We start from the raw sequence: 13,166 nt of genomic DNA, 5'->3' as shown, positions 1-13,166 counted from the left end.
TATTTTCAAATGGTGATGTTTTATTTTTCTTCTGACAGCCCCACCGCTACACTCTATCTGAGCCATGCACAAGTTGTATTACCTATAAATTCTTTTCAGTTTTCCGTCTCAGAATCATGGCCACCGAGAGTGTTTGCTTGTTTATTTCTCAGATTCCCTGAGAATAGACCAAAGATGGTGAATGCATGGATAGTCCAAGTTCAACAGCTAAACTTTAATTTGAAGCCCCAATTCTGTGTGTGTGTGTGTGTGTGTGTATCACACACACATGCACACATGTATGACACACATAGGAATACTAATCACTGTATTATAATTTATAATACTAAATTACTTTAAAGGGTGAAATCAGTGAGCCTGATTTTATTGAGGCTTTAAGCTCAAAAGCTTAAAGCCCTACCTTAACACAAGGTAGAGACGCTCAGTAAAAAATGAGAGCGAGCCCAGATGGAGAGAATTTATGTAAGGGTACCATCAGCCGCTGATTCTGATAGCAATGAGAATACAAAGAAGTATTTACTGCAAGGGGGATATAAAAGAAAACTATAATCTCCCAAGTTTAACAACTCCTAAACTTAAGAAAGTTTTACAGAAGTAATAAATTCTGTCGACTACAAACCAGATATGAAACCAGTATGGGAAAATTCATTTTGTCTCAGCCCATCATTCAACCAGAAAATGTCTTTCAAGTACTTGCTCTGAGCAGGAATGCACTCAAAAAAAGATATGAGAGATCCCCTTCTTCAAATCCCCACAATGGGAACTCAAAATATATTGTTAAATGAATGAATCCAATCAATTGATCACGTTTATTAACCAGGAATTACCCAGGCTCCCTAGGGAAAGATACAAACCTAGAAGATTAGTAGAACCTTCTTCACAAACTTTAATGGCTTCGGCTTGTTTGCTGGTTATAACCATCCAGACAGAACATAACTTCATCCATCTGCTAATGAAATTTGGGACACCATCCCTATCATAGTGATGCTTGCTTATTTTTAGTGCATTGGAATACCCACAAGGGCATGATTAAATTCTCAGTGATTAATCAAAGATCTTTGAAAATCTTTACGAAGTTCTTTTCCATGGCTAGGCAAGAAGAAATTGTGATTATCATGACATGGCAGTCTCAGTAATTGGCTTCTTTTTTTTAAGATTTATTTATTTATTTAAGAAAGAGTGCATGAGTCGGGGAGAAGGAGATGGAGAGACTCTCCAGTAGATTCCCTGCTGGGCTGCTGAGCATGGAGCCCAACGCAGGGCTTGATCCCACAATGCTGAGATCATGACCTGAGCTGAAATCAAGAGTCAGATGCTCAATCGACTGAGCCACCCAGGTGCCCTGTGACTTACTGACTTCTAAAAAGGGTTGAGCTAATTTACCGTATCTCTAGCAGAACATAAGCATACAAGTTTTATCACAGTCTCATAGACACAACTTGTCTTATTTTTATGCTAATTAAATAGGTAATGTTATTTCAGGCCTCCCCTTCTTAACTCCGTTGTATATTGATCAGGTGGTTAGAATGAGATATTTGGTTTGCCCCCTGGATGATAGGAGAAGCTAGGTGATGTTTCTGGTGTGAGGTTCCCATTTCTTCTTAGTCTAGACTCATGCTCTTTAATCTTATTGCCTAGCCAATTCCAAACATTTCCTGGGTGAGTCTATCTTTCCATAAATGTCATCTGACCTTTGCAATGTCATTGAATTTCCTCTTTGATCTGTTAGTCCTGGAGGTATCCAAGCCTCTCTGCACCTCTTAGGGATCCCAAAGGCTTAAATTGTTTCCCATTACCAGTTATTTACTCTGGGAAGTAGTATGGTAATACACACACACACACACACACACACACACACGAACAGACATGCACCAGATTCACATAATCAGGGACACACCAGGAACTAAGGAAATGTTCATTATACTCCATACCCTGTTATGCTAATGTTTTTTTAATTTTTTTATTTTTTAAAAAAAGATTTCATTTATTTATTCATGATAGACGTAGAGAGAGAGAGAGAGAAAGAGAGAGAGAGAGACAGACAGAGACACAGGCAGAGGGAAAAGCACGCTCCACACCGGGAGCCTGACACGGGACTCGATCCCAGGGCTCCCAGATGACGCCCTGGGCCAAAGGCAGGCGCTGAACCACTGAGCCACCCAGGGATCCCCTAATGTTTTTTTTGAAAGTTGGGGGATATAATAAGGATTTTACTCATTCATTTGACTTTCATTTGTTTATTCATTCATCCATTCATTTATCCCTTTATTCAACCAGAATTTATTAGATACATGCTCAGGGCAGGAGTTATAAAGATGAGTGAGGCTCAGACCCTGCCCTTGAGGAGGAGATCACAGACAACAGAAGACTAAAATACAGATACGTAAGCAACTAACAACAGTCCAATCTCACTGTCTCATGGAAGGGTCTCATTGAGAAAAATAGAATAGTTCAACTAATTGGACATTTAAAAAATAATAACAAGTAGAGACCCAGCCTGATGAGTGGATGGTTAGGTTCAGGCTGTCTGGATTCTAATTCTTGCTCATGCCCCCACCCACCCTACTTCATCCTGTCCCCCCATAACCTCTAGAAACCTGCCCGCTCCTTTAGAGTGTGTCCCTGCTCTTACCTGATGCCATGGAATGGGAGCAAGCCCCTCAGCCAGTGAGGACTCCCTGCACAACTTGCCGTTTGTCTTTTGGGCTCCCGTCCAGACCCACCCAGCAGCTGCTTTGTTCCCTTCCGACCACATGAGGAAAAAGGGATCTGGACCCCGTGGGAGCAGGGAAGTTCTTTCAGCCTTGGAAGGAACTAGTCATACATCTGGCCCCAACACCCAAGAGGAGAAAGTACAGTTCACCACCAGGAAACTCGACATACGTCTGAAGGTGGCCTGTAGTTCTTGGCAGGTCCCTGCTGAACAGAACCAGCTCCTCAGAGAGGGAGAGAGCCATTTGGCAGCCACCATGGGGGCCCTTACTTATGTAACATATATAGGTGGAAGTAAGATGCAAATGACGTTTCAGGGAAGGGATAAAATGAAAAGTCAGAGTTGCCCTTACTACTCCATCCTCCTGAATTCAAACTCCAGTTGCATCTCTTTTTCTGGTGGTTTTCTTCCTGATTTGGGAATATTTTCCTCTTTAATTTTAAATATTGTATTTCCACATCCATTTCTTGATTCATTAACTTGAATAGTGTTCCCTGCGAGGAAAGATAAGGACTTTAGCTTACTTATACTATTCCCTCTCCTTTTTTCTCTCTTCACAATTTTTGGTTATATCGTATTTTTCACTTTTGGTGCTCTTTACAACTTTAATACATGTAACCATCTATATTTGGACCCGTAAACTCTAGATAGTGTCTCTTAACAACTTCCTATGTAAGATGAATGAATCTTCACATCTACATCTCCCTTCACCTGTCTTGCCCCTTCTCTTGTCACCGTCTCTAAGCCATACAATAGCTTTTACATTGTCATGGCTTAGAATATTTATGTTCCTACAGTGAAGCCTTCTGGTGTTGCCAATGGCTGGATATCCAGTGTGGGCCACCGTGGCATTTGGAAGATGACAGTTCTGCCTTCGGGTAGGGGCGTCCCTCACAATACTCGGTTTTTCACATCTGCAATTAATGCAACCCCAGATTATTTCCACACATTTCCAAATGGCCCCAGAAGCGCCAAACCATCCTTGGATGAAAACCATTGGTCTATAAGTTGATGCTGAAAATTGAAATTATATTCTCACCTTACCTGCAGGCCACTCTTGTCCTGCTCCCATCTGTGCTCTGCCTGGCAGTAGAGTTTTTATGAGCAAAACGCCCTCCAAACCTCCCCACCCCGGAGTAACCTTTTGGCTTCCTGTTGCTTTTAAGGAAGAGACTCTGTGTGCTCTGACACCAACCCCATCCCCAGCTTCACCTCCTGCTCTCTCTATTCTAACCACACTGCGAGTTCAGTTCCTGGAACTCACGCCTCTCTCCTACCTTGGATAGTTGTACACCCTGTGTCCTCTGCCTAGGCTCTTCTTAAATAAATCATGGCTTAAACCCCACTTCCACAGAGAGTGCTTCTCTGGCCCTGCTCCCCAGAATAGTTAGGGCTCCCTGGGCATCCTAAGCCTCTTGTTCATCATCTTGGAGACAGTATAACACACTGATTAAGAGCAAAGACACAGGAGTCTCTCTGGTTTCAAATCCTAATTCCACCCTTTATGGGCTTTGCAATCTTAGGACTTTTTAAAATTGAGGTGCAGTTGATATATAGCATCATATTAGTTTCAGGCATATAACAATGAGTCAATATTTGTATATATTGTGAAATGATCACCACAGTACACGTAACGTGTCACCACACAGTTACAGATTTTTTCCTGGTGATGAAAACTTTTAAGGTCTCTTCTCTTAGCAACTTTTAAATATGCAATACAGGGCGGCCCGGGTGGCTCAGAGGTTTAGCGCCACCTTCAGCCCAGGGCGTGATCCTGGAGACCAGGGATCGAGTCCCATGTCAGGCTCCCTGCATGGAGCCTGCTTCTCCCTCTGCCTGTGTCTCTGCCTCTCCCTCCCTCTCTCTGTCTGTGTCTCTCATGAATAAATAAATAAAATCTTTTAAAAAAATAAATGAATGAATAAATATGCAATACAGTATTGTTAATTACAGTCACCATGCTGTATGTTACATTCCCAGGACTTATTAATTTTATAACTGGAAATTTGTACTTTTTGATCTCCTTCCATTCATTTCACCTACTCTCTACCCCTCACCTCTGGCAACCACTGATTTGTTCTCTGTGTCTATGCACTTGGGTTTCTTTTCTTTTCTTTTTTAGATTCCACATATAAGTGAGATCACATGACATTTGCCTTTCTCTTATTTCTCTTAGCATTAGTGCTCTCAAGGTCTGTGTTGTTATAAATGACAAGAGTTTGTTCTTTTTCATGGCTGAATGATATTCTCATATTCTTATAAACCTGTTTCTTCCTTACTTTTCTCATCTGGAACCCCAAACCTAACAGCTACTTAGATCACAACTGTTCACTAATTGTGGGATAACTCACAGATCCTGACTTTTGAGCAGTGTTTGTTGACCCTTGGCACAATCACCTGGGAAACTTTAAATGTTCATTGTCCATCTCTCTTCTTATAAAAATATAATCTTCATGAGGACAAGGGCCTTGTCAGTCTTGTCCATTTCTGTATCTACAGCATCTAACACTGTGCCAGGTGCAAAGTAGATCATCAGAAACATTTTGTTCAATAAATTTAGTTTGATGTCTATGTGGACAATGAGTAAGTAGATGAATAATGAACAGTGAAAAATGACTTAAGAAAAGGAACAAATGGACTTTCTAAGGCTGGTAAGTGGCAGAGCAGGATTTTACCCATGTTTATCCATGCCCTTTGGCATGGGTTTTTATTAGTTTTTAAGATTATTTTTAGATTTATTTATTTGAGGGGAGCTTGGGGGGATAGGGAGAGAGAGAATACAAAGCAGACTCTGCACCAAGCGCAGAACCCAAAGCAGGGCTCAATCCCATGACTCCAGGATCATGGGACTGAACTGAAACCAGGAGTCAGATGCTTAACCAACCGGGCCACCCAAGCACCCCTGGCACAGGTGTCTTTAGATGCTCAAGGTTTCTACCCAGTCTCAGAGAAGGCTTATTCTTGAGCAGCTGCAGAAAGTAAGACTCCCTAGTGTGTCTTGGGGCATAGGCACCTCCTGCTATTTTATTTAATTCTTACCACATTCCTGCAAGGGAAGTGAGACATTTCCTTTTAGTGTCCTGGCTACCCTAGATGCAGAATCAAATGGATCCAACGTCATGTTCTGCAGAAGTGAATGCCTAAGCTCAGAGCTTACTGCACTGTTGTAGGAAGGAGCCTCTGCTTCATGCCCTCGCCACCCTAAAGCTGGTCAAGTGTGAGTAGTCAGGCCCTAACTCACAGAGTGAACAGCTATGTTTTCATACCTGTGTCCTGGCTTAAAAGCCTTTTTAAAATTTTGACTACACCTGGCTTAATCCTGGTCCTAATTCTCACTGGTGAAAATGTTGGGTAGAGGGACGCCTGGGTGGCTCAGTGGTTCAGCGTCTGTCTTTCACTCAGGTCATGATCCCGGGGTCCTGGGATTGAGTCCCGCATAGGGCTCCCTGCAGGGAGCCTGCTTCTCCCTCTGCCTATGTCTGCTTCTCTCTCTCTGTCTGGATCTCTCATGAATAAATAAATAAAATCATAAAAAAAAGAAAACATTGAGTAGATATTTTTGAGTATCTATGCTGCATATTCAAAATAATGACAATGAGCCCTTATATTTGCTTTGCTAGTTAGTATAACCTGCTTTCTTGAATGAGTCATGTGAGCCTAGAGCTGAGCTGAGTGAGAGGCAGCACGGGCCTCAAAGAAGACAAAACCATTGGCCTTTCCCCTACATGCTTCTCTTCCGTCACTCCTAATATATACACGCTGCCTCATCTGTGCTTTCCCAGATGCCTTCTATTCTGGATGCTTCCATTCCTTTCTTTGCCCTAGTGGTCCTTATCCAGCCTGTTTTAAGGACAATGGGCTGGTTCAATTAATAACTACCTGCTATTTCCATGGACGGTCTAATGTTTGATGGAAACTCTAATATATAGCTCTTTAAAGAAATGGTAGCAATGGCAACAATTTCCCTGAGGCCATTCTAGCAAAGTAGCCGTATGGACAGATTCTGTGTACTGTTGGCACAGCTGCCCACAACAATGGGAACCTTCATAAAATGCTCCCTGGGTGCCGGGGACCATACTGAGCACTTGATGTATGTTGCTTCATTTGATACTGTGACACCTGAGGAAGGAAGCAGTATAGCTCCACTTAACAGATGAGGAAAGCTGAGGCAGAGTATTAAGGACATTGTTCAGTAGCACACAGAGCTGGCTGAGATGAGAAGTAAATCCAGGTCTTTTTGAATTCAGAATCCATGTTGTTTTATACCAGGACTTTATGCCCCTCAGCCCTCTCCTGGTTGAAGGCATAGGATCGGCAAGAAAGAGAGCCCAGCCCTACCTAACTCAAGATTTGTAAAAATTTTGAGAGCTTTGGGCAGCCTGGGTGGCTCAGCGATTTAGCGCCACCTTCAGCCCAGAGCATGATCCTGGAGACCCAGAATCGAGTCCCATGTCGGGCTCCCTGCATGGAGCCTGCTTCTCCCTCTGCCTGTGTCTCTGCCTCTCTCTCTCTCTCTCTCTATCTCATGAATAAATAAAATCTTTAAAAAAAATTTTTGAGAGCTTTATCATTAATGCCCAGTAGTCATATTTTATTTTTTATTTTATTTTTTTTTTAGTAGTCACATTTTAGAAATAGCTTTAGCTTCTACAAGGGATCGGAATCTATGGTGGGCCACCACAGACAAAGGAGGGCTGTGGGGTAGAGGGAAATACAGAGTAATGCTTTAGAGTTCTCGTGAGTGGGTTCTCTGCCACTTACACCTTCATAATTTGGGCCAGTCATGTGATCTTGCTGAGCCTCACTTTTCTTCATATGTAAAATGGGTATACAAGTAGTACCTACCTCAAAGGATTATGGTGGAGAACAAATGAAATGTGTCAAGTAAAGCCCTTAGCACAGCATGTATTAAATTAACTGAACAGAGACAGAAGGAGAGGGAGAGAATGCCTGAGACTAAAGGATATTTTTTCTATGTCCTGATCCTTGTCAGATTTCATAGGCAGCATCTCTACAGTATGTGGACAATTCTGCATAATTCTTGATTTTTGCTGTTCAGTATTCTTTAAGCTAAAAATAAAGTCAGGATTAAGTCTTTATTTTAATAGTACTAAGCTTTCTTAATGACATGGCTGTGTTTACAGTCATGAACAGCTTACAATAAATTTTTTAATGTCTTTGAAACATTTTGAAAGGCATGAGTCATGAAATGGTTTTCTTGATCTGTTTTTCCCCAGCACATTACTAAACGGAGGGCAGGTTATCAAGAGTCCCCTTGAGACTTTTATACACTAGGGACATTAGTAAGGAAAGAGAACAATTCACTCCAAAGTGCTTTCCCTAAAAACCAAATGTCAGGAGAAACTGGAGTCATTGTCAGAAATTCCATAAAGAGAGAGCACAGACATTAGCCTTTGTGTGTTCAAATCCTTAGTTTAAAATTATTCTTGGTCATTGTAGCATATATATTAGGTCCTGCAATATCTCCTGGCCTGAAGCTAGTTTTCTCTTTAACAAAGATCTTCAAATGGTCTGTTAATTAGAAGCACTGGGAGCAACTCAAGATTGTGTTGGTTAAATATTTCTTTTGGAAAAAAAAAATTGTTAACTGGTCCATTAATGAGAGAATGACCAGCCATTCTGTTTCATCTGAGCTCAGCTTAATGATCTTTGGGTTAATGGTCAAACCTTCTGAGTCTACTCTGCTATAAAATTAAAAAACAAATAAACTTTAAAAGTCACTTAAGGATTTGGAGAGAACCCCTATCTGGCCAGTCTGAGAAAATATAAATATAAATACATTTAATTTTTTACTCCACAAGAAACTTATGTCAGCACTTCTCAGGATACCCCCAGAGTACAAATCATTTGAGTAGTTCATTGAAAAAATGTTCTGTGGTCAAATGAGCTGGGTGGAAATTTTGCACACTAGCTCTCTTCCTTGTACACATGTGAAGATTCACAATGAGCAGTAACGTATTAGAAACTCTGGTAAATCCTACACTAAAGAACCCTGCTGAACTTCATATAAGGAGGAATTCCTTTAGGGTGTTTAACGTAGAATTCTTGTCTTCTGTTGCCCCTCTTAGCATCATTATACTACTACTATCATAGCATATTATCTACTTACCTGCCTGTCTATATTAATCAGACCGTAAGTTTCTAGAGAACAGAGAGCCTTGTCTCATTTGTTTCTAAATTTCTAATGTGAACATCATTCTGTAACAGGGTGGGTACTCAACAAATAGTTGGAAAGTGGAACTGAACTGTCAATGAATAGGGTTGATGGCAAGGAAGAGCACAGAGGTCCAAGGAAGAAGCAAGATGTTTCTGCCTTTGGATCATACAAACCATGATCACTTCTAGCCCAGCACCTGAGCCATCTGTCCTGCAAGGAATAGGAGTGACCACTTACAGGCAGGAGTTGCTTGCTTGAGTGGATATAAGGACACACAAAGACATGTAGATATGGAGTCTGATTTGGGGCTTTTTATGATGGTATTTATTAAAACCAAAGCTGTGACTCTTCTCTTGGCACCAACTACCCGTCCTTACCTGGAATCATTTTGCTATTCCCAATGACTGATGGGAGGTTTTACAGGGCTTCTTGATTTTCTGGATGCCTTCCATGGACCCCAACACAGCTTCTCTAGCCTCCATTCTGCAGGTGTGGTCAATGATGCTCTCACTTTTGCTCCCAGTGCTTCAGGCTTCTCCCACCTTGGTCCCCTCAGTTTCTGGGAGTGTTCAGCAGCTACTTTCATCTCCTTTCCCTCTCTGGGGTTCTCAGCACAGCTAGAGAAAATACCACTGGATCTCCAATGTCCCCTCCATACTAATAGGAGAGCCTTCCTTTTATTCCTCTCTCCTCTCAGTGACTTCCTTCCTCATCCTCTGCCCTCAGACATTCAGATTCATCTTCACTTGCAACTTTCCAACTTGATTCTCCCTGCCTCAGTCTCAGGATGTGATCTCACAGATGCATGTCCCAAAAGGATGAAGGCTTTCAACACAAACTCCTTTGATTCTATTTCTCCCCAAATCCTCCTTTGCCTCTATGGGTCGCCTGGCACATGTGACAGGAAGTATTACCCTTGTTCTTAGTCAAAACCAACCAGTCTATCCATACGTGTGATTTCACCATCCTGTCACCTGTGGGACCTTATTTCCTAAATTATTTCTTTCTCATAAACCTTCGGTATCCACAGTCCTTTATACACTGCCAAACTATGTTGGCCACATGAACAAACAACCAACCTTCCTTTTACTTTTTTATCTATTTAAATTACCACCCAATCCCATGTTTTGTCTTCAAACTTCTTGGAAAACACATCTTCAATTAGTGTCTGTACTCCTGTGCAGGTTCTTATTTCTGAATTCCTCACCTTCTGACCTGTGCCTTCCTCCTACAAAGTATTTATCAACAACAACTATTTCCCACTGATGGTGCTACAGGAATCATCATGCCTGAGAAGATCCTACCCTACCTTTCTCTCAAAGTCCCATCTCAAGTGCCTCTTCCTCTGAATATTTAATAAATCATAACTCATGTCTTACTTATTAGCGTGAGATTTGTAGAATAGGAAGACTTGGCTTCGAGTCTTGACTCAGGCATTAATGATGTAATTCAGAATGTCATATCACCTCTCTGTGTAATAAGGACATGTTTTGGGGTGACCCACCACATCTCTTCTACCACATATTACATTTTTAGGCATCTTAACGTCAGCAACTGTCTTTTCATACAGTGTAGCACAGCCCTTGTGGAGAGCTCTCTGCAGCTCCTTATTTCCTCTTGGGATAATCTTCTCCTTTTAGCAAGAATCTCAACGAAATTTAAGTCTGTGGTTTGGATTTGTGCTTTTAAAATCTTCCTTTTAACTTTGCCCTTTAATGATGAAAATGCAACTAGATGTAAAATATCTTGGCTTCTGAAAGTCTTAAAGGCAATACTTAGAAGTTCATTCAAATAGAAGAGCAAGTCTAGTAAGTTTCTGAAGAGACTTCTAAATAGGTGGCCATTGGATAACAAGACATCCTGCTCTAAAGGGATTAAGGAACCAGAAAACCAATGTGTAGACAAGATATATGAAAGGAGATAGATTTCCTATCACATTTCTTGATGTCTGGGTACATGGAGAAATGGCTGCCCTAGGATATTAATGTCCTGGTATAATTAAAGTAGGGCCACTGAGTGCAAAGTAGAAGTAGCAAGGTCATTAACTACTGACAAGATAATCAACACATTATAGAACAGATTAGAGTAGTTCCATATACATAGCAAGGAAAATTATACTGTCAAGTGGAATAAATTTTAATGTGGAACTGAATAAATAGACGAAGTATGGAAAAGGAGACTCCTCTTGAGTTTTTCAAGCTAGACTTGGTGTCAGTTGTCAATCCAGGAATTCTCAATTACTTTAATTATGAGCAACACGGGATTGAGATACTTGAGCTTTCCTTTTCTCTCCTTTTAGGTATTAGTTGAAGGCTTCTGCATTTCATGTCAACTTATGGGGAAATTACTGGGAAGACTGGTTTCCACAACTGCTGGTTGCCAACACAGCTTGCACGAGTGTAGCATTTGTGTCAGTGCATTCTTCTAGAACTTTCCCAAGGAATTAATCTCCTGGGGTATTGCTAGATTACCACATTTGTCCTCCCAGCACAGTGGAGAAATCTGAAAAGACATCACAGGCATTCTTTCCCCATGGTTTTATTAACAAACTTAATGAAGCAATCATTTATTCCAAGGATTGCTTATGAACCTGAAAGCACTACCTCGTCTATACTTTCAAATTCCTAATCCTGTGAATATTTCCAAATCTTGAAATGGCTACATTTTTAGGGAGACTTTTCCCAAGTTCTTATGAGGCAACATTATTTTTTGATGTTCACATTGAGATTCTCTAGGGATCCTCTGGTTTTCTGAGCTCTTAAATCAGGTAAAGTATTTGCTGGCTTCGGGAGCTGTGAGCTCCATTCACTTGCTTGGAAATTGACAGTTCATACGTTAATAAAACTTTTACCCAGAGAAAAACACCATCTTTTCTTTTGCATAGGAAAGATACCTCCAGCTTTTTCTCCCTCTCTTGTGTGACTTTCTCTGGCAATTTTCTGCTCTATCTTTTCAGTACCCACCTCTAGGAGAAGTCACTCCAGATAGTCCCCAAGCTACTTCCCCATGGCATCCCCTGCCGCACTGCTATTGAGCGGTGACTCTGATTTTCTGTCTAACGTCAGGTTACATGTGTACCCATAAATACTCAAGGACACACAACGATTGTAGCCCACCCTTTTCATCTTAGTCTTTAAACCAAGATATTTAATTATCTCTTAGTTTCATTCCTCAGATAAGGATGGCCTAATGAATGTCTGTGAAAGGCAAATATCAAGCCAGGAAAAAAAGTTTGCAACATATATGGCAAACTCTTAGGATATTTGATATATGTATTTACCCTAATAAATCAATAAGCAGAAGGTAATAAGGAAGTGGGCAATGGATATGTACAGGCAAATCAGAAAAAAAGAAATACTACGGGGAGCATCTGGCTGGCTCAGTTGGTGGAACATACAACTCTTGACCTCAGGGTTGTGAATTTGAGCCCTGTATTGGGTGTAGAGATTACTTAAAAATAAAATCTTAAAAAAAAAAGAAAAAGAAAAATACTACTGGAAAATAAATGCACAAATCTATCCAACTTCATTTGTAGTCTGAGAAATTTTAAGAATTATAAAATAGCACATTTGTCTATCAAATAGATTTAAATATTTTAAAACTATAATACTCTGGTGTATGCTGTTCCTAACAATAGTTATATCCATACTGTATACTGTTTGTATTGTTCAGCTTGTCAATTAAAAAGTAAATCTTTTGGGGTCCCTGGCTTGCTCAATCAGTTAAGCATCTGCCTTTGGCTCAGGTCATGATCCCAGGTTCCTGGGTTGCAGACCCATGTCTGGCTCCCTGCTTCTCCCTCTTTCTCTGCCAGTCCCCCTGCTTGTGTTCTCTCTTTTTCAAATAAATAAATAAATAAATAAATAAATAAATAAATAAATAAAATCTTTTAAAAATTAAAATAAAAAATAAATCAGTTTGGACCCAAAATATATGTATATATGCATATATGAGCCATATCTATGAATACTTAAAATATATATATATATATATATATATATATATATATATATATAAAACACATTACCCCAGAAAGGTAAGGATGCAAGGAAATAAGGATTTTCATAAACTTTAGTATGAAGATAAATTGATAATAATATTTCTAGATGACAATTAAATTACATGTCTCAAAAAGAAAGCCCCCAAACATGAATACAGTTTTGTTTTTGTTTTTAGAGAGGGAAGGGGGATGGTAGGAGAGGGATAGAAAGGAGAAGGAGAGAGAGAATCTTAAGCAGACTCCATGCCTAGTACAACCCTGAGATCATGACCTGA

At 40.4% G+C, this 13,166-nt stretch overlaps 1 protein-coding gene across 2 annotated transcripts in view; it reads left to right on the top strand.

Moving 5' to 3' along the window:
* MAMDC2 (MAM domain containing 2) overlaps positions 1 to 13,166 on the top strand; it is a 149,596-nt gene that overhangs the window by 97,358 nt on the left and 39,072 nt on the right. The gene's annotated exons all lie outside the window — the stretch shown is intronic.

Source organism: Vulpes lagopus, chromosome 2, assembly GCF_018345385.1.
Source record: "Vulpes lagopus strain Blue_001 chromosome 2, ASM1834538v1, whole genome shotgun sequence".
In the NCBI taxonomy this organism is placed as follows: domain Eukaryota; kingdom Metazoa; phylum Chordata; class Mammalia; order Carnivora; family Canidae; genus Vulpes; species Vulpes lagopus.
Note: the sequence above shows the minus strand (reverse complement) of the source record. Positions and strands in the feature narration are given on the sequence as shown.